We start from the raw sequence: 19,715 nt of genomic DNA, 5'->3' as shown, positions 1-19,715 counted from the left end.
AGCCTTCAAATCCACATAAACTCTACTTCCAGGGAACCAGTTCCTCCTTCAAGGTTGTACCTTCTAAAGGCTCACCAACCTTCACAAACAGTCCTGCCATCTGGGTACCAAGTCTTCAAACACATGAGCCTGGAGAAGATTTGTTCATAGTCACTATCTTCCTTATAGCCACAACAGGGAAAACAAACCAGGAAGTTTTCCTACCTCACTACTACTCATCTACCAATCTACAGCAACATTAGGGGTTTATTGGGTTTATTTGGCTGACAGGTTACAACCCATTACCAAGAGAAGTTGAGGCAGGGACACAAGGCAGGAACCTAGAGGCAGGAACTAAAGCAGAGACCACAGACAAATGTTGTTTACCTTCTAGCTTCCTGCTTCTGCTCAGCCACCTTTCTCATACAACCCAGGACACCTGACCCAGGAGTGGCACCACCCACTGCTGGCTTGGCCCTCCTCCACCAATTAGCAATCAAGGAAATGCCACAGACATACTCATAGTCCAATCTGGTGGCCACAATCCTCAGTTGACATCTCTCTTGCTAGGTGTATCAAGTTGACATCCAAAAAGAACCATTACAGAAGGGAAACACCAGAAAGTCTGTCCTAAGATATTTAACCGTCCAAACAGGAATGTGGTGACAGTATCTTAGAAGATTTCTCTTCCGTTGGCCTCTTGCTAATATGCTCAATAGTTTTATCATCAAGATATATTTTTAGAAACCAGTCTTTTTTTTAACATCACAAGCAACTGAGAAATGAGAAGAGTATATATAACATTAAGCAAGTTACATAAACCTGAAATAAGAAAGATTTAAGGATGATAGCCAAGTTCATTTAATTAATCTCGTTAATCCCTGTATATGGAAATTATTAACATTTCACTCACCTATTACAGATGTGAGGTACATGTGAGAGATACATTATTACATAGAATTCCATGCTGTACATAATTTTAAAAATGAGTACCCAAATATTTTATACAATTTATATCATTGAAAGTAAAAATGTAACTTTATATTATCTTTTACATTTTTATTTTTATGAGGTAAATATATATGAACTATATATAATAAATGAACTAATATGTTTTGTGTTAGCAATCTATGATAGAAAATATAAAAATATTTATAGTCATGTTGATAAAAAACTGAAATGTACTATTAAAAGTCAATCACTCAATGTAGAATCTTAAGGTAAATTTAAAAGAAGATCATGGACTTGTAATATTTATTACTTTAGCATAATTACTAAGCATATTTTAAAACTAGACTTTGATAATCATGGAAAAGGAAAGACAACTAGTAATATAAATAATGACTCGGTGCGTAAGATTGATATATGACTAACTGGCAGAAAACATTTGGTCATAAATTTGATGACATTATTGAACATCTAAGCATACAAATGATGTGTGTATCAAACTGATACTTAAATCATTACATACTGTACAATTTGAACGGACTTGGAATATCTTCCCAACTTGGACTTTCTAATCACTTTCTCATACTCTCATATCTCTACTCATATGTTGTACTTCTTGTCTGTATACTATTTTAATATAGGCTATAAGTACAAGTGAAACTTCAAACACATGCCCCATGCACCATGCATTCTTGGAGTCTTCTATCTTAATATTTATTGACCATCCTGAGGTACCACTTTTCATTACAGACAGTTTTGTATTGGCATTTACAAGTAAACAAATGGCTGCATTAGAATGAATTACACTGTTATCTGTTAATTTCATTATTCAGTAGATGAACAGCTCCAAGATGAACAGCGTGTTTCTGAAAAGGCTGACTTTTAGAAATCTATATGTCATTATTTCTACACATAAGTTCATTTATACCATCAGAAAATCCATCCAGGACAGCTTATGTGGAACACATGGATTTGAGTGAGTCCCTTGGAGAAGGCATTGCTCCCAGTCACCATGATTCTTCTATGCTAAAATGTGCAATGATGTTATTATCTGTGTATACCCTACTCAATTCAAGGTTGCCGAGCAGCTAAGTCTATAAAGGGAAAGCAGAGAGTAATGCTAATAGGCCTGTCAGAAGCATCAACCAGGATTCATGATGAAGCTGGTGCAAAATACAACATGGGACCCTCATAAAGCTTGAGTTGCCTGCAGTTCTCTTTGCACTAGCTGAGTCCATGATGAATACGGACTCTTGAATTAACATGAGATTCAAGAAAGCTGAACAGAAATGTAAGAGCTGGGACCAACTAACCTAATTTACTTACTTCATAGAGCTGGCAGGTAAGCTAGGAGGAGACAACACAGCAACTCGTGAGGAAAAGAGAAATAGAAAAAGGCACCTGTAACAGGCTCACAGGAGTTTCATGTATCAAAAATGAAGATGTTATTCTGTAACCTTTGGAAGCAAGAGATATTTCAACCTCAGCACTTGACCCCCTTCTGCTTTAATACTGAGTGAGTGGTCCATTCTCTCCACAGAAGCTGTGGTGGCATCCTTTTGGAATAATTTTGGTATAAAAAAAAGGCTTCTATAAATCAAGGGAGTATAACAAAAATATGACCGAACATATTCTCCTCTGAGGCTTCGTATGTACAGGGTAGGACTGCACCTTCCTATCCCAGAAGTATGCCCAGCTCATCTGGGACTTTCACCTGCCCACTTTCCAGCAAAGACAGCTCTTTCTCATACCTGCCAAACTTTTGGTATTCCCTCTGGTTGAACTTCCAGTTAGGGCCACAATTTCCCATCGTGTAGTTCTACCTGGATACTTCTGGACTTCCTTTCTGAGCAGCTGTATGGGTCCATTCCTCTCCACTAAGACCCACCCATATCTTCAAGTACTTTTCTCCCCAAACCACCATCTTGCTTCTTCTTTCTTTCCTGCATTATAGACCACCCTGGGCTTTCCCCAGACTTCTCTCATAGGAAAGCTAGCTCCTTATCAGTCCACAAGCCCTCCCAGCTCTCCAAGAACTCCTCTTTACCATGTGGCCAGCTGGTTTTCAATCTTCCTAACCTGACAGCTCATATGGGTTTGGAGAAGCTGCCTTCACTGTGTAGCTAGGTAGGCTTGTACTTTTACATTCTACCCAGAACGTATGGGATCTCAATGTCACTCAGTTGAGCCACTAGGTAAGCATCCATCAACCTCATCCAATAGGCTTCCCAGTTCTTTCTGTATCCCATCTCTAAGCACTTCCAGAACACTGTGCTACTCTCAGGTCTCCCGTACCCACTACTCAGACTAGACCCATTCCTTCTCACCCTGTGACACTCCCCACTCCTCTAAGATCTGACTTTTGAGGGATTCCTAGGCTTTAAGCCAACTGACTCCACCCTCAGCTTCCCAAGATCTCCTGCCCTCAGTGGCTGGTTGGTCAGTTCTTACACAAGACAGAAAAATCACACTTAGAGAGCAAAACCAGAAGTCAGCACAGGAAAGAACAAGAAAGGTGTAGGCTAAAACTTGAAAGGTGTTTCTTGGTGCTGAAAGTAGTCAGCTTTCAAAACAAGACTGTAGATAATCCATGAATCTATGAAAACATCAATACAAATATATAATACACACATACATACATACATATACATATGTATACCCATACGCACACATGTATATTCAACCACCTTACAATTCAATCCTCTCCTAAACATTATACATGCCTACATTAAAGGAAGAAAGGTGATTTGAGCAAAAATAAAGACAGAGCAAGCTATTTCAAATATACAAGTTTCAACATAGAAAGTAAAGTAACACAATAACTAAAACAGAAAAGTATGACCCCCATAAGAATTGCTAAGCCCATAATAATGAACTACAATGAGAAATACTTGGAAGATTGTCTAGAGTCTAGACAATTCAAAAGATTGATTATGTATGCTCAAAAATTAAGAGAAGTTATGAGTGTACTCTAAACTAATAAAAGCAAAGAGTAGAATGGAATGTATAAGTAATGTAAGATATGAGAACAGAATTCAATAAAGACATAGACCTGCTGAAGAAGCCAAACTTTTGAAATGATGTTGGGAAGTAAAACTCATTAAGCCAAATAAAAACCTCAATGGAAGGCTCATCAAGAGAATGGATCATATGGAGAAAAAAGCCACAGAAAGAAAACAAAAGAGAGGGGTTGGGGATTTAGCTCAGTGGTAGAGCGCTTGCCTAGCAAGTGCAAGGCCCTGGGTTCGGTCCCCAACTCCGGAAAAAAAAAAAAGAAAAAGAAAAAGAAGAAGAAAAAAAGAGAGGATTAAGTTGCTGAGCAAAGGTCAAAGAGAAATATTAAATATACAGATAAAGATAAATATATGGATGACATAGTCAAAGGTCAAAGGGAATATTAAATACATAAATACACATACATAGATGATATACTAATACACATATGTGAACAGAACTTGAGGATACAAATTGATCTGACAACTATGGAACTCAGTATGAAGTTTCTCAAAAGCTGAAAAGAGAGCTACCCCAAACCCGACTACACTAACTTTACTACACAGAAACTTGATCACTTATATTTATTGCTGCTTGAGTCATAATCGCTGGAAATGGAAGCCATGTATGTGATACTTTAAATGAGAATGGTCTTCATAAGCTCATGGATTCGGATTCTTCATCACCAGGGAGTGGCGCAGTTTTGAAAGGATTAGGAGATATAGATGTCTTGGAGCACATGTGTCACTGGGCTTGGGCTTTGAGGTTTTAAAGACCTATGCCAGGACGGTCTATTTATTCTTGCTGCCCAAGGATTAATGTGTAGAACTCCCAGCTCTTCCTCCAGCACCATGTTGCTATGCTTTCCACCATGATAATAAACAAAACTGTAAGCAAGCCCCAACTCAATGCTTTCTTATGAGTTTCCATGGTCATGTCCCTCTTCACAGCTGTAGACCACTTACGAGGGCAATGTAGATGTCCAGCAACTGGTGAATAGCAATGAGAATGTGGTTTGTGCATATAGTGGAATATCATTCAGCTGTAAAGCTGAAATCATTACATTCATAAGAAAATGGGTAGGTCTAAAAATAATTACCTTGACTGAGGTAACCCAGACCTAGAAAGACAAATGGTACATTTTCCCTCATACGTAGGTGTTAGAATTTTTAGATAAATAGGTTTAAAATGGGTGTTGATAAAAAGGCAGGGAACAAGCAAGTTGGAATGAGGGATATATCAGAGAAAGTAGACAGCATAAGACTGTATGTAAGAGAGAAAGAGAATAACACACAAGTTTTAAATGGGGCAGGAGACAGAGGGTAGAGTATATCAGTGATTTGGGGGCAGGATAGCCAATACTAAAGACCTGTGGAAATACCATGTGGAAAACTAATACTATAGAAGTTTCCTAAACTATAAACCCATATAAGAGGGTACGACATTATAAGTTGTGCTTTATTTTATATCATTATATGAACATAAGATCTGAAGAACAAATAATAAACAAAAGAGTACATTTTAGTAGTGATATCTGTGTTTGTCAGTTTGACAGTGGTGAATTTTACAAGGTAGTTCTTATTATTAGCTTGACATTACCTGAAGTCACCGAAAAGAAATGGCCTCAAATGAATCTTTTAATGTCATATTTCCCTGTACACATGCTTGTGGGACATTTTTCTTCTTTTTTAATTAATGTAGACAAACCTGTAGAGATGGCTTAGTGATTAAGAGCATCTTCCAGAGGTCCTGAGTTCAATTCCCAGCACCCACATGATGGTTCACAACCATCTGTAATGGGATCAGATGCTCTCTTCTGGTGTGTCTGAAGACAGCTACAGAACTCATGTACATAAAATAAATAAATCTTTAATTAGTGTAGGAAGGCCCATACATTTCTATATAGGTAGGTCAATGATGTGAAACAAAACTAGCAGAGCATGAACCAAAGTAAGCCATGTTCCTCATAATGTGCTCTGTTTCTGCTCCAGATTCCTGCTTTTAAATCCCTTATTCTCCTCAGTGATGGATTTCAACTTGAAAGTAAATGGCCCGGAAACTGGGAAAGGAAATAACAATTGAAATGTAAATAAGAAATACTCAAGTTAATAAGGAAATAAATAAACAAACAAACAAACAAATAATAAATAAATAAATAAATAAATAAATAAATAAATAAATAAATGGTTTAAAAAAAGGTAAAATAAATATTTTCCTCCACATGCTGCTTGTGGACTTGGTATTGATCACAATAACAGAATCAAAGTAAGACACATACCCTTCCCCAAACTCTCAAAGATCACCATGGATTAAGGGGGCAGAAAGATTGTTTGAGGTAAAAGGAGCAGACAGACATCTGCAAAGAAACAGTATTTTCTAGATAGAAAAGCATTGCTGCTTGAATCGACTAACAGTGCTATTACTGTATGAACATCAAGCCAATTAAACTGCTAGCATGATCATAGAGTTCCAGTTATTGGTGACTGATTGCTGCTGTTAAATAAAGTTGGTGTTCTTCACAATGCTGGCACTGAGAATTTATCCAAGTTCTCACCCTACACCTATGCATGCAATGGCAATCTAAATGGAGTCCATGAGTTTAAGAAAAGATAAAGTGAGCATGTAAGGGTGGGGGGTAAGAAGCAGTTGGGAGAGAGCATGCAGGGATTGGAGAAAGGAAATGGGATGCATTTGATCAAAACATTCATTATATACATCTATTAAGTAAATAAATAATTAAAATTCCCATTAATATAATAAATGATTTGATTCCTGCTTTATTGAGCCTCAAGTATATACCATTGCTCCTGGTAACCTGGTTTTAACATCCACCACTCCTCCCTTTCCTTTCCTATGGTACAATAAGATAGCCTAATATAAAGGGACTATAAAAATAAAAATTAAAACTGCCATTTACTTTCCTATTCCTCTCCTTGAACTCACCACCTAGAAATCCCCACATATTTCTCAGCAAATTCCAAGGTTAACTTTCCAACTTACTTCTTAAATGACTGACATGTACAGTTATGGAACACTGAAATACTGACAATAAATGACTGGAATAAAGTAGTCTCACCTCATCATCTCCCATCCGTATCTTATTCAGGAGATTCTGCACATTTGTTCTTACTAAAGTTGTAAATGAAGTAACTTAGAGGTTATTGTATTAATTATTCCAAATGAAACCATTAAAATTCTAATCTTACAATTCTTTCTTTATGTGAGGAAATGTGAAAGTAAAAAGAGAAAAGGAAATAGTGAGAAATAAAATATTCAATGGAACAGTACATCAAAATCCCTCTGGAAATTGCACTGTCTAGAAGCTAAAGAAGAACTGAAGGTATTTTTAGATGTATATAATACTCATTTGTCTAATACAGGGACGGTTCCTCATTCATCAAGTCATTTTACAAATATCATTCAGAGCAGTGACTGAATGGTGAGTTGCTGAAATGAATTTGCTACCACCGCTGTGATTGTGTGGGGATTTTTGAAAAAGTAGACTGAAGATCTTATTACAGCAATTCATTAATAATGACAGGATAAGAAAACCTTAACCACTGTGGCTTCACCGAATAACAAAACAGCAGGTAACAATAATCTCTCTACCTACCGGTTCCACATCACCCCTAATAGCATAGTCAAGCTTTTCAAGCTGTTTAACAAACAAACAATTTTGCAACCTCTCAGTGAGGTAGCCAAGATAATATTGAGAATGAATGCGTTTTCTAACCCTCACAGCAATGCTCGCAGTAGAAAACTATTACATTCTAACTCTGCCTGTATTTCATGACGGTTCCAAGACTTTGCAAACTTTGTGTGAGCTACATAAATAATTCTAACCAATTATACCCTAGCAAACATCTCTAAATAATGAACTGGCCTTTACATTTTTCTATTTTAAAAGTACCTGACATTAAGTGAGACTATAAAATAATTATTCTTGAATCCTTTCAACCAAGCTAAAAATGCCTTATACAAAAGCTTTTCTTGTAACTTCACAATGCCAGCCTGTGAAAAATGTAAGCATTTTCTTTTTAGTCTCGTCTGAGGAATCAGTGAACCACATAGACACTGTAGCATTGACAAGCTCACATTAACTGCTGGTTCTGATTTGTTAGAAGAGTCAAGCCTTAGACAAGCAGTATGAAATAGCATCGATTTTATTGACAGAAGCATTTCAAGCTCAAGCTTATTTGCTTTATTGTTTAGTTCACAAAAGAAGAATGTTCTGGATTTTTATTTTGAAGATTTTGATATACAACAGTAACCTACTTCTTATATTTTACTCAATTTGCAATTAAGCTCTACCATATGAACTGTCTAACATCTATCCTCTTCCAATTAAAAAATTAATAAGAAAAGTTGTGACATGGCTGTAATTCCTGGGTTAGGGCTACAGAAACTGTAAATTGATATAATAACACTGAAGGAAATATCAAAATTCTTTCATAAACAACTACATACATTACAGACTTTCAAATATTTTATAAAACTTGATTTAATTTGTTACCTATAATTTCCACCACTGGGTCTCTTCATGTGCTGTTATCCTGGTGGAAAGTCCCTTACTTGTAGACCCTTTCTGCAAGACCCTGATTAAATAGCCACCTATCAAAAGTCCCTTCCTCACCCTCTCTTTTAGTATAGACAATCTTACATCACAAAATATAAATTTTATCTAGTAATTTGTGCAGTTATCATAGTAATTCATTATATTTTTATTTGTCTATTATCCGCCTCACTCACTAGAGTGTATGAGGCACCACAACAGAGGGATCTGTTTTTTCAATATTGCCTACCTACAGTCAATAACTACTAAATAGTGTCTAATCATGCCTAAAACCATCCTTTATTTAGTTACAGGATGAGTATGATAGGTAGATCCATTGTAACTGGAAAAGCATGAAATATGTATTTCATGATCAGAGTGGGATGGGTAGGTTATTTTCCAAACAGATACATGTCTGGCACAGATAACAAAGCCAACTTTGAACTCTTTGTGTTGATGTTACTTGCTTGGCCAGAGGCTTTCTTTTTGTCTTCATTATTTTAACCACACACAGGCATAAACCATTATCACCATTATCACTACTTATATTAATTACCTCCAGGATGGTGTTTGTTTCCTTTATGTTTCAGGGACTTCCTAATACTTGTAAATTTTGCTTCCTGCCTACCCCCTTCAAATTTCATTTACTTCTTGAATTTTAATGAGTTTTCCTCCAGGTGTGGGTGTTTTCAGTTAAGAGGAAATAGTTACATAATATGCATGGGAAATTGCATAAAATGCATGAGAATCAACAACCACTGAGAAAGACTAGGGGTGCTTTGCCACCTGTGCCTCCAGACAGATTTGGAGACTCTGGGTCAGTGTCTACATTGCTGCCTAGTTAGATGTCATAAAACAAATGATCCAGTTAATCTTTACCCAGAATCCTGACCCACAGAAAGTGTGAGATGATAAATGTCTTCTTTTAACTCACTCTATATTGGGATAATTTGTGAACCAGCAATAGACAATTGTTATTGCCCATTTACCTCATTCTCACTCTTGACTTGGTAGAAGTTTGCTTTAATTTAGAAAAACATGACAACGTCTAGTGATATCCAACTTATTTTTAACACAGAAATTTCTGAAACAAGGCACTTGGGAAGGATGAAAAGAAAAACAAGGATGAAGGAAAAAACCTCCCACAGTGAGATAAGAATACAAGTAACTTCGCACATCTATGTTTAACATTTTATAGATGTGTTTTAATGCATCATGAGACACAAGGAAGACCTGGTAGAAATTTTTCATCTTATTTATTTCATGGCTTGGTGGTCAGTAAGAACATCTTTATAATTGCCATTTCATTCCTCCTCCTTCTCTTCCTCTTCCTCCTTCTGTTTCTAAGTCTTTAATTCAAAAGACTCAAATAATACCAACATTTGAGCATGCTTGCCGAATCCTATGGGTCATCAATCATGGTCTCCGACCTAAAATTAAAATGTGCTGCAACAATGTCACATAACATTATTCATATACTTCAAAGTGAAGAAGGGCAAATTAAGTGTTAGGCACGTAGCGCTGTTAAATTCTAATTCACGCATTTTTTCTCTTCTCTGTATATACTAAGAACGCTGAATAAACCATAAGCAGTTTCAGAGATTTCCACTTATGATAAAACTAAATACTTGTAAGCAGCTGACTAAAACTAATGCTAACAGTAACATTAACACAATTCACAGCTTTTCTATCTCTATTATGGATGCTTAATTCCCTATATTAAAGAAAAGTGGCATTATGAGTAGTTCCACGACTGATACTTATTTTGTCAAAAAAGTTTTATTTTATGACATTTAAAGGAAAAATAGTGTGGCAGCATACATCAAGAATAAGAGCCCTAGGAAAGCTGTGGAAAGAGATTTCAAGTTTGTGTTCAGCCTGGATCACATAGTGAAGTCTGTCCAAAACCAAACAGCAGAAATAACGCTCGTGTCGTGTGACTTATCAGGTTGGCTTCAAATCATTCTTGTAAATGTTAGAACAATAAAAAGAATTTTTCAATATATCCCCAGAATTGCCATCTCACATTGTTGTTACCAGAAACTTGGAACAGATCCATGAATCCACCACTGTTCTCAAACACACAAAAAAATCTTGTGCTGTACTCTGAGCGAACTGTTTCTGATAGTAGACCTGGGTGAACAGGAGTTGCATTCCAAAAAGAAATTTATCTCAAATGTCCAACATGGCTGGTGATCTCTCAAGGGGAAAAAGTTCACTAAAACTTTAAAATAGTTTGTGTGGAATAAAAATGCCATGGAACAGGTCTTCATTTCCCCTATTAAGACCTATGAAGCGTTCCCCAGTGTAGGGGAATGCCAGGAGGGTATGTGGGAGTGGGTGGGTGGGAGGGGGAGCACCCTCGTAGAAGCAGGGGGAGAGGAATGGAAGAAGGGGATTCCGGAGGGAAAACCGGGAAACTGGATAACATTTGAAATGTAAATACATAAAATTTCAAATAAAAAAGTAAAAACGAGGTTAAAAAAAAAAAGAGCTATGAAGTGGACTCTACTGCAGTGCCATATTGGAAATACAGCAGCCCCTGGCCAGGCAGAGGTTAAGTATGTAAAGAACGCTGATCTACATTTCCTTACAGGCCCACAATTGCAATCCCCTTCCCTTGCTCTCAAGTCAACTATCAGGTCTAACACTAAGAAATAAGTAGGTAATTCCCACTTTAATAGAGCGTTGTCTTATAATTCAAAATAAAGAAACAACCTGGTGGTGACATGAAGCTAAAAACATTTCTCTTAACGTTTGCTTTCTGACTATCAGAGAGCTGTATTATTTTTCATTTATGAAGAGAAAAAGTATTAATCAAAGTTATTTTCAGATAAGTAACTCAATCTTAGTGCAAATCTGGTCATTTGTCTATACTTTTAGTAAGTAGTGAATCAGTCATTTATACTAAGTTCGAAATAATTATTTCCCTTATATTTCTAAGGTGCTATGTATTTCAAGTATTTTATACCACTGAGATATACTACTTTGATAAGCACATAAGATCCCAGAGACAATTTTAAGTGATATCGATGGTGTTTGGTTTAATATTCCCCAACTTTACATTCAGAATTAAAATTTTGTATCATTGAATATATCATTCTATATTGAAATTTACATATTCATCAATGAAAATTCATATCATCATTTGATTTTTTAAAGAGTTAAATATGACTAATATTGAAAAGGGCAAGAGGACTTGTTTGTTTTGTTTCATTTAAATACCTTCTAGTTTATGAGAGGAGAAAAAATAAAGTTCTTTTGTGTCTTAAGTAGGGCAGACTTGCTACTTTCTCTAATTGCACTAAAGAACTCAAGATAAATGTTCACAAAATCAACGTGAGTGATTGGCTTTTTGCTCACAGACAGAGCTTATTTAGTGCCTGGAAGCAATTTGTGAGTAACAGAGGAGAGATGCCATTTCATCAAATGAGTTCTTTAATGAGCTTTTGTTTCACAACTTAATGGTACTTCTTGCTTTTTTTCTGCAAGATGTCCTTGCATCCTTTGTGCACACTAAGAACAACATGTCTGCCTGGAGAAATTAAACATGCTTTCCTTTCAGTAAAGATAGTAAAATAATAGTAATTTTCTCCAGAAAATGTCATTTTATATATTCAAGCGATATTTTAAAAATTGGTTATGGAGAAGAAAGCAGTCTACAAGGTGAATTATTACTGTTTATTCCCAACATTACTCAAGGTTTTCAAGGCATATGAAGGAGATAGTTTTTCATTTATTCCCAGGCAATTTCTGTATGTTGTTTATGAAATTCGCCATACTCAAACCTCATTATACTTTTATTTAAGTGCATAATGTTGAATTCAACTGGTTTAAAATATTAATATTCATACATCTTAAAAAATATCTTATTCTTGGGTCAAGGGATATGTGCTCAATTCTATTAAGATTTGAATAAGGTGCAGAGGGAAGTGGGTGCTGTCAGAATAGTTTTCTCCACTGAGAAATTGCTTCTGGCAGTTTTAATAAAAAATAAATAAAACAATGCAGAAATATGCTTCATGCTGATGTTTGAAGCACAAGTGAAATCAGTGGTATATTGATTCGTTCCAAGTCCTGCCTTTTCTGTGTGGCATTTAGTTGAGCAATTATTTCCTTCACAAAGTCTGCCTCCAGTGATTTTCAGTTTTGAAAAATGTTGTTCGTATCATCATATGAAATGTGAGAATGCATATTTATTACAGTTCTAAATAAAATTGATAATAAATATATTCATGATATATATCATATATCACATTTATATCATATAAACTATGTTATACCTTCCGATTTATTTATACAGTTTGGAATTTTAAACTTTGAAAAATAGGGAAAAATATTAAATGATGTGCACTTAAAAAGAAACATCAAAAGTAAAAAGGTTTTCCTTAATGGAATGCTCAGAAAATTAGAGACAATTAAAGAAAGTACTGTCGAGCCTGAAGAAATTCACAGTAACAGTCACAAGCAGGAGAAAGCACAGGAGATTGGAGCACAACAATCTGCACCAGGCACCTCAACAGCCAAAGGAATGTCAAAGGGGTCAGTAGGAAGAACATTTGAAATGTAAATAAAGTACATTTACATAATGAACTACTACTCAGCTATTAAAAACAATGACTTCATGAAATTCATAGGCAAATGGATGGAACTGAGTGAGGTAACTCAGTCCCAAATGAACTCATATGGTATGTACTCACTGATAAATGGATATTAGCCAAAGAGCTTTGAATACCCATGATACAACTCATGCACCACATGAAGTTCAAGAGGAAGGAAGACCAAAGAGTGAATACTTCAGTCCTACTTAAAAGGTTGAACAAAATAATCAAGGGAAATAGAGGGTGGGAGGGTTTTGGGAGGAAGACAAGAGGGGTGAGGAAAAGAGGGGCAGAATCAGGTATGGGAGGAGATGGAGTCAATGTACAGAGGGTCAGGAAATTGAAAAGAGATATATAGCAATGGGGGATGGGGAACTGGGGGAAGCAAACAGAATGTCTCAGATTCCAGGAATCAAAAGCCTCCCTGGACCCCACAGGGATGACATTAGCTGAAATATCCTACAAAGGGGAGGGAGAACCTGTAGAGACCATATCCAGAAGTTAGGCATGGCCACGTGGTTGAGGGATGTGCCCAACCACCCATCTCAAAAATTTTAACCCATAATTGCTCTTGTCTAAAGGAAATACAGGGACAAAGAGTGGAGCAGTGACTGAAGGAAAGACCATTCAGAGACTGCCCCACTCGGGGATCCATCCCACATGCAGACACCAAACCTAGACACTATTGTTGATGCAAAGAAGTGCTTGCTGTCAAAAGCCTGATACATCTGTTTCCTGAGAGGCTCTGCCAGATCCTGACCAATACAAATTCGGATGCTCAAAGCCCCCATTGGACTGATCACAGGGATCCTAATGGAGGAGTTACAGGAAGGACTGAAGGAGCTGAAGGGGTCTTATCTGGCATCAGTAGGAGAGGCTTGATGCCCCGGTGTATAGGAATGGTAGGGTCGTGAGGCAGAAGTGTGTATGTAGGTGGGTTGGGGAACACCCTCATAGAAACAGGGTAAGTGGGGATCAAATACAGGGTTCGCAGAGTGGTAACCAGGAAGGGAGATATATATATATATAAAATGTAAATAAATAAAATACCTAATTTTATTTTTAAAATATTTAAATTTAAATATTTATATTTAAAAAATAGGGGGCAAGATACATTTAGGGCCATGTCAGACATTTTTCGAATGTGTTCAATGAGTTTTTAATAAAACTTACATTAGGAACTCAAATAATATTTTTAAATCAAACATTCTAACACAATATAATAGAAAGCTTAACACATTTGATTTTAAGTGCTGATGAAAATATATTAGAAATATTATCTTTTTAACTAAAATTAAATCACTATTTTTCAATAAGAGCAGAAAATTTCATGTGCAAAATAAAACATTGTAATTTGTAAAAGAATAGTCTGAAATCTGAACCAGAGTATTTCAGGCTTCATTAGTTACTGTGTGATTAAAAGGCAGGCACAGTGCAACGTCACATATTGCATATTCAAATCTAAGCTTATAAGGGATGTAATGTAATGTGTACTCACTTACATTTGAATTTAGGTGGTTGTATATTCAACCACCAATTCTTTTGTGTGTTACCTTCATATCAAGTTACAACTCACATTTATAAGAAACAAGACTATAAAATAATTTTAAGATAAGGAGTTAAATATTCTTAGGGTAGATCATTGTTAGCAAAAATCTTACATATTTCTTCCTCATTTATTTCTCCTCTTGTAACCAATATGCAGTTTCTGTCTTTTCATTTACTATATACTCCCATATTCATCAAAACACTGCTGCATTTCATCCAAAAAATATTCATTCTTAATTATGCGAAGTACAAATTGTAAAAGAATAGGGCTCATCCAAGTCAGTTAGCTACCTTACATCCAAATCAGTGAGACTATTTTCTGGTGATCCTAATGGAATATTAGACTAAATTTCTTTACAAGTAAAGGTATGATTTTGCACAATAAGAAGACCACAGAGGTAGTCAATAGCTCATTGTTGGTATCAAGGTTGAATGGTGTTATCATTGTTCCCTGATGATTTTTGAACTTCTACTGGTTTCCATTACAATTGCAAGATGGCTATGGCAGCTCCAGGCCTCAAATCTACACAAATCAGCATCCATAGCAGACAGGAAGTAGTCCTAAAGTTCTTTTCTAAATGGTAAACTAATCTTTTCCTCAGGCCCTTAATATGCCATATTAACAGCTAAAATACTATATCTGGGCACTTTGAGTCATTATTCTGATGAAATATTAAAAGCTAGCAAAAAATGAAAAATAAATGAAGGTCATTGATACGTGACCAAAGACTATCTCTCAAAAATAAAGACAGGAAAAATTATAAAAAAAAAAAAAAAAAAAAAAAAAAAAAAAGAAATGTAAATAAATAACATCCAATAAAAGAAAAAAAAAGTAAAATAAATAAATAAATAAAAGAACTCTTAACCACTGAGCCATGTTTCCAGCCCTTCTTTACATATTATAGTTGTAAGTAATGTTTCCATTCTCATGTGTAAGTTGTTTGATTTTGGAAAGTAATTTATAATTCTTTCCTAAGCTATTCCTCTTCGCTCCTAGGAGACATGCACTGTTTTGACGTCTGTCCCTTTAATGTGAAGGGCATACACAGGACTCTTTCCATCCTTCCATTTTTGGTTCACAATGTCTCATGTCTCTTTCTACCTAATTCCTTCCCATGTCAGGTACATTTGTAAAATTGATACAGGAAATTACTTGAGTCCTAAGTTAATACCGTCACCTAGAGAGGACATAGGTTGTTTTCCCAGGATGCTGGTGTCATTCAGCTGCCAAGATTCAAGAGATTTAATGACCGTGTTCTAGGTCTTGGCTTCATATGTGTAGTTATTCAGGACCCAGTGAATGGCAAAGGACATTCATTAGGAGAACTCCTTTTAATGGGACTCGGATTCAATCGCTCTTCTCTAAGCTCTGTAAGGACAAAGTGAAGCCTGTCTGTCCACTGGGTAATCAGTAGCTTGGGGAAATGTGACCCAAATGGCGGAGCTTGGCAACTTCTCTTCCCCTTCCCTTGAAACCTCTACAGACACCATGATACTACTTTAAGTAGAAGGTTTTTCTTTGAATGGCCCTGATTTTCAAGTTACCTTTATCAAGTATGGTTCGTTTCTTTCACCCTTTGTTTTGCAAAGATACAAATAATACAACCAGTCTAAACACAATAGGACAAACAGCATTTATCATGTTATTTAATAACTGCAAATATCTCAAGAATAATATTATCACGGCTTGCCTTAGGTGTTATTTTATTGCTATGAAGAGACACCGTGGTCAAGGAAGGTTATAACACAAAGCATTAACTGGGAGCTTGTTTGCAGTGTCAGAGAGTGAATCTGTGACTATCATGATGAGAAATATTGCCACTGGCAGGCAGGCCTAGCACCAGGGCAGTAGCTGAGAGCTTATGTCTTACCTGCAAGAAGCAGGCAGAAAGTGTGAAAAGAGAGAAATGCATAGCCTTTTGGAACCTCAAATCCCTCCCACACTGGCACACCTCTGACCTACTAGGGAGCAATTATTCGAATCCATGAGCCTATGGGAGTCATTCTCACGTAAACCACCACATTGCTCCTGTACAGTATGTTTACTCACGGTACTGTGCTCACTCCCTTGCCTGCTTTAAAGATGTCCAGTTTCTATTTCACATGTCTTACATCAATCCTCTTTCCACCTTACCACAAGAGTGACGGTCTCACCTGAAGTTCAATGACTGGCATTCTCTTGCTCCAATTCTTTAGTTAACGTACTTTATTTAAGCCTAACATTATGAGGTAATACGAGCAAAGAAGTAATGTTCAACCTGCATACACCCCAGAAAAAAAGTTTTGAATGTAGTAGAGCACAAAGCTAGAAACTTAGTTAAAAGACATGATTTTCATGGGGTGTATTTTTTAACACAACTGTGCAATTCTTTAGCATGATCTTTGTAGATGGCAATCTCATACTTCCATTTCGAAGAGTCATTTGTGTCTAGATGCCACTGCAACACTTATTCTTTTTTTTTTTAATCTTTATTAACTTGAGTATTTCTTATTTACATTTCAATTGTTATTCCCCTTCCCGGTTTCCAGGCCAGCATCCCCCTAACCTCTCCCCTCCCCTTCTCTATCGGTGTTCCCCTTCCCATCCTCCCCCCATTACAACCATCCCCCCAACAATCATGTTCACTGGGGGTTCAGTCTTGGCAGGATCAAGGGTTTCCCCTTCCACTGGTGCTCTTACTAGGCTATTCATTACTACCTATGAGGTCAGAGTCCAGGGTCAGTCCATGTATAGTCTTTGGGAAGTGCAACACTTATTTTAACAATACCTGCTATTCAGGTATTTCAGGTATTCAGGCTATTTCAGTTTTCAGCCCTAGCTGTTTAATCCCTAAAGTGAACATGGTATCAATACCTAGCAAGACAGGATTCACTTGGAGATAAAACAAGAAATGAATCCTCAGGAGAGAGAATATTAACCCAATACACAGCACTCCATAAAGCATTGTAAGAGAGCAGCAGATATCAGAAGTTTTCTTAATGACCTCTTAGCATACAAAGGTTATATGACTTATCTCCTTTCCTCCCTCTCTTGCATATTATCTCAATCATTTATTAGAGAGAAACCCTAAGAAAATTAGAAATAAAAGGTTTTTTGTTCTGTCTTTTAAGGTAGAAAGAGCAAATCAATCACTTTCTTTCTCAGGTAAGCAGTGTATGTAGAGGTTCCTTCGCTATATGACCAGTTCTGCCAAGCAGTAGAGCAAATCCTGAAAGATACACAAGTAACTACCATATGCACAGTTTTTCTTTATTGGAGGCCATACCACTGTTGAATGGGAATAAGTAATCAAACAAAGGTTAATCTCCATTAATGAAGCAGTGACTGAAATAACAGAATGAAAATTTAAGTGTAGATCAAGAAAAAAAATGTAAGGTATCAATCATGAAAGATAGTATGTTTTAATAAATTGAAAACTGTCAGGGGAGTAAAATGTCATACAATAAGCACTACTCAAGCAATTAATTGAATTTTACTTTATTTAGAAAGCAGTGAGCTTCCCTGCTTGCTGAATTGTCTGTGGTAAGCCAAGCTGCCCTAAACAGCCTGCTATCCTCTCTGGACCTCCATTCTTCCCTCTCCATCCACATTCATCAGACCTTCAGAGCCTGAATCATACAGGTTAGCTTCCCTTCCTCCACTCATCTCTCCTGCTCACTGAGTCCTCTGGGAGCCTGATATAGCTATCTCCTGAGAGGCACAGCCAGAGCATGTCAAATACAGAGGCAAATGCTAGCAACCAACCATTGAACTGAGAACGGGGTACCCATTGAAGAAGTTAGAGAAAGGATTGAAGGAGCTGAAGGGGCTTGCAACCCAATAAGAACAATACCAACCAGAGCTCCCAGGGACTACACCACAACCCAAAGACTATACATAGACTGACCCTTGGCTCCAGCCACATTTGTAGCAGAGGATGGCTTGTTGGGCACCAATGGGAGAAGAAGCCCTTGTTCCTGCAAAGGCTGGAACCTTCAGTGTAGAGAACGTCAAGGCAGGGAGGCAGGAAGGGATGGTTGGTTGGAGAAGGGAAACACCCTCATAGAAGAAGGGGAAGGACAGGTGAGATAAGGGGTTTATGGACAGGACACTGGAAAAGGGGATAACATTTGAAATGTAAATAAAAATATCCAATAAAAAAATAAAATAAAATAAAATAAAAGATCTGCAGCTTGGTCTTCATATGGTCCAAACAAATAGAGTGATGGCTACCCCAAAAGCTGTTGCCTGTCCATGGCATATGTTCTAGCTGGACTGCCTTGTCTGGCCTCAATGGGAAAGGATGTGCCAGGTTGGGGTATGTCCGGGGGGCTCCTCAACCTCTTAGAGCAGAAGGGGATGGGGGCAGGGGAGAAGGATTTTGGGAGGGATAAACTGGAGGGGAGCAATGAGAGGTGTGTAAAGTAAAAATACACACACACATATGAATAATGTTTATTATATATTATTATTTGTATGTAATTCATATATACATATTTATTCATATAATTCATCCCTCCTTCCCCCTCAGTTTATAAATGATAGAAGAAAGGGTTCGATGTGACTTCTAAAGGTAGGTCATAAATAGGTACCTTTCACTCACCCTGAAAGACAGCATGAGGGCATGACAGTCAGCATGAAGAAGTCTAACCTTCCAGAGGCCACCATGATGAGAAGCAACCTGTCACTGGGACCAACCACCACGGAGTCTTCAATCTTAGCCAAACACGCCATTCGTCCTTTTCCCTCCCAAGTGACAGACCTGTGCATGAAGGAGCTAGACCACAATGTTCTGCCCATTAGAATCATTACCATCCATCCCAGCCATGGCCCCAGGCCAGGCAACCTCAGCTCTTCTGCCCAGACACTAAGTTTTGGGTGGTTTATTTTAGGTGTAGTTGTAGCAGTAGGTGGACAAAACAGACTATACCTTGTGGCACGTAAACTGCCAAGTCCCGTGGCCCTCAGAAAAGGACAGCTACAATTAATTCTGACCCCCACTTTGATATAATTGTTGTTCTGCACAGCTAAGCTACTCACTGTCTTTCTTGCCTTTGTCTTCACTCAGACCCTTTCGCTTTGTTATTCCTGGGGACCTGTCTGCCTCTCTCTT

At 37.1% G+C, this 19,715-nt stretch overlaps 1 protein-coding gene; it reads right to left on the bottom strand.

Moving 5' to 3' along the window:
* Erich1 (glutamate-rich 1) overlaps window positions 1-19,715 on the bottom strand; it is a gene marked incomplete at its 5' end in the record, with an annotated part of 52,793,804 nt that overhangs the window by 23,227,360 nt on the left and 29,546,729 nt on the right.

This window comes from Rattus norvegicus, chromosome 16 (genome assembly GCF_021556685.1).
Source record: "Rattus norvegicus strain SHRSP/BbbUtx chromosome 16, alternate assembly SHRSP_T2T, whole genome shotgun sequence".
In the NCBI taxonomy this organism is placed as follows: Eukaryota; Metazoa; Chordata; class Mammalia; order Rodentia; family Muridae; genus Rattus; species Rattus norvegicus.
This window is presented reverse-complemented; position numbering and strand designations above follow the sequence as displayed.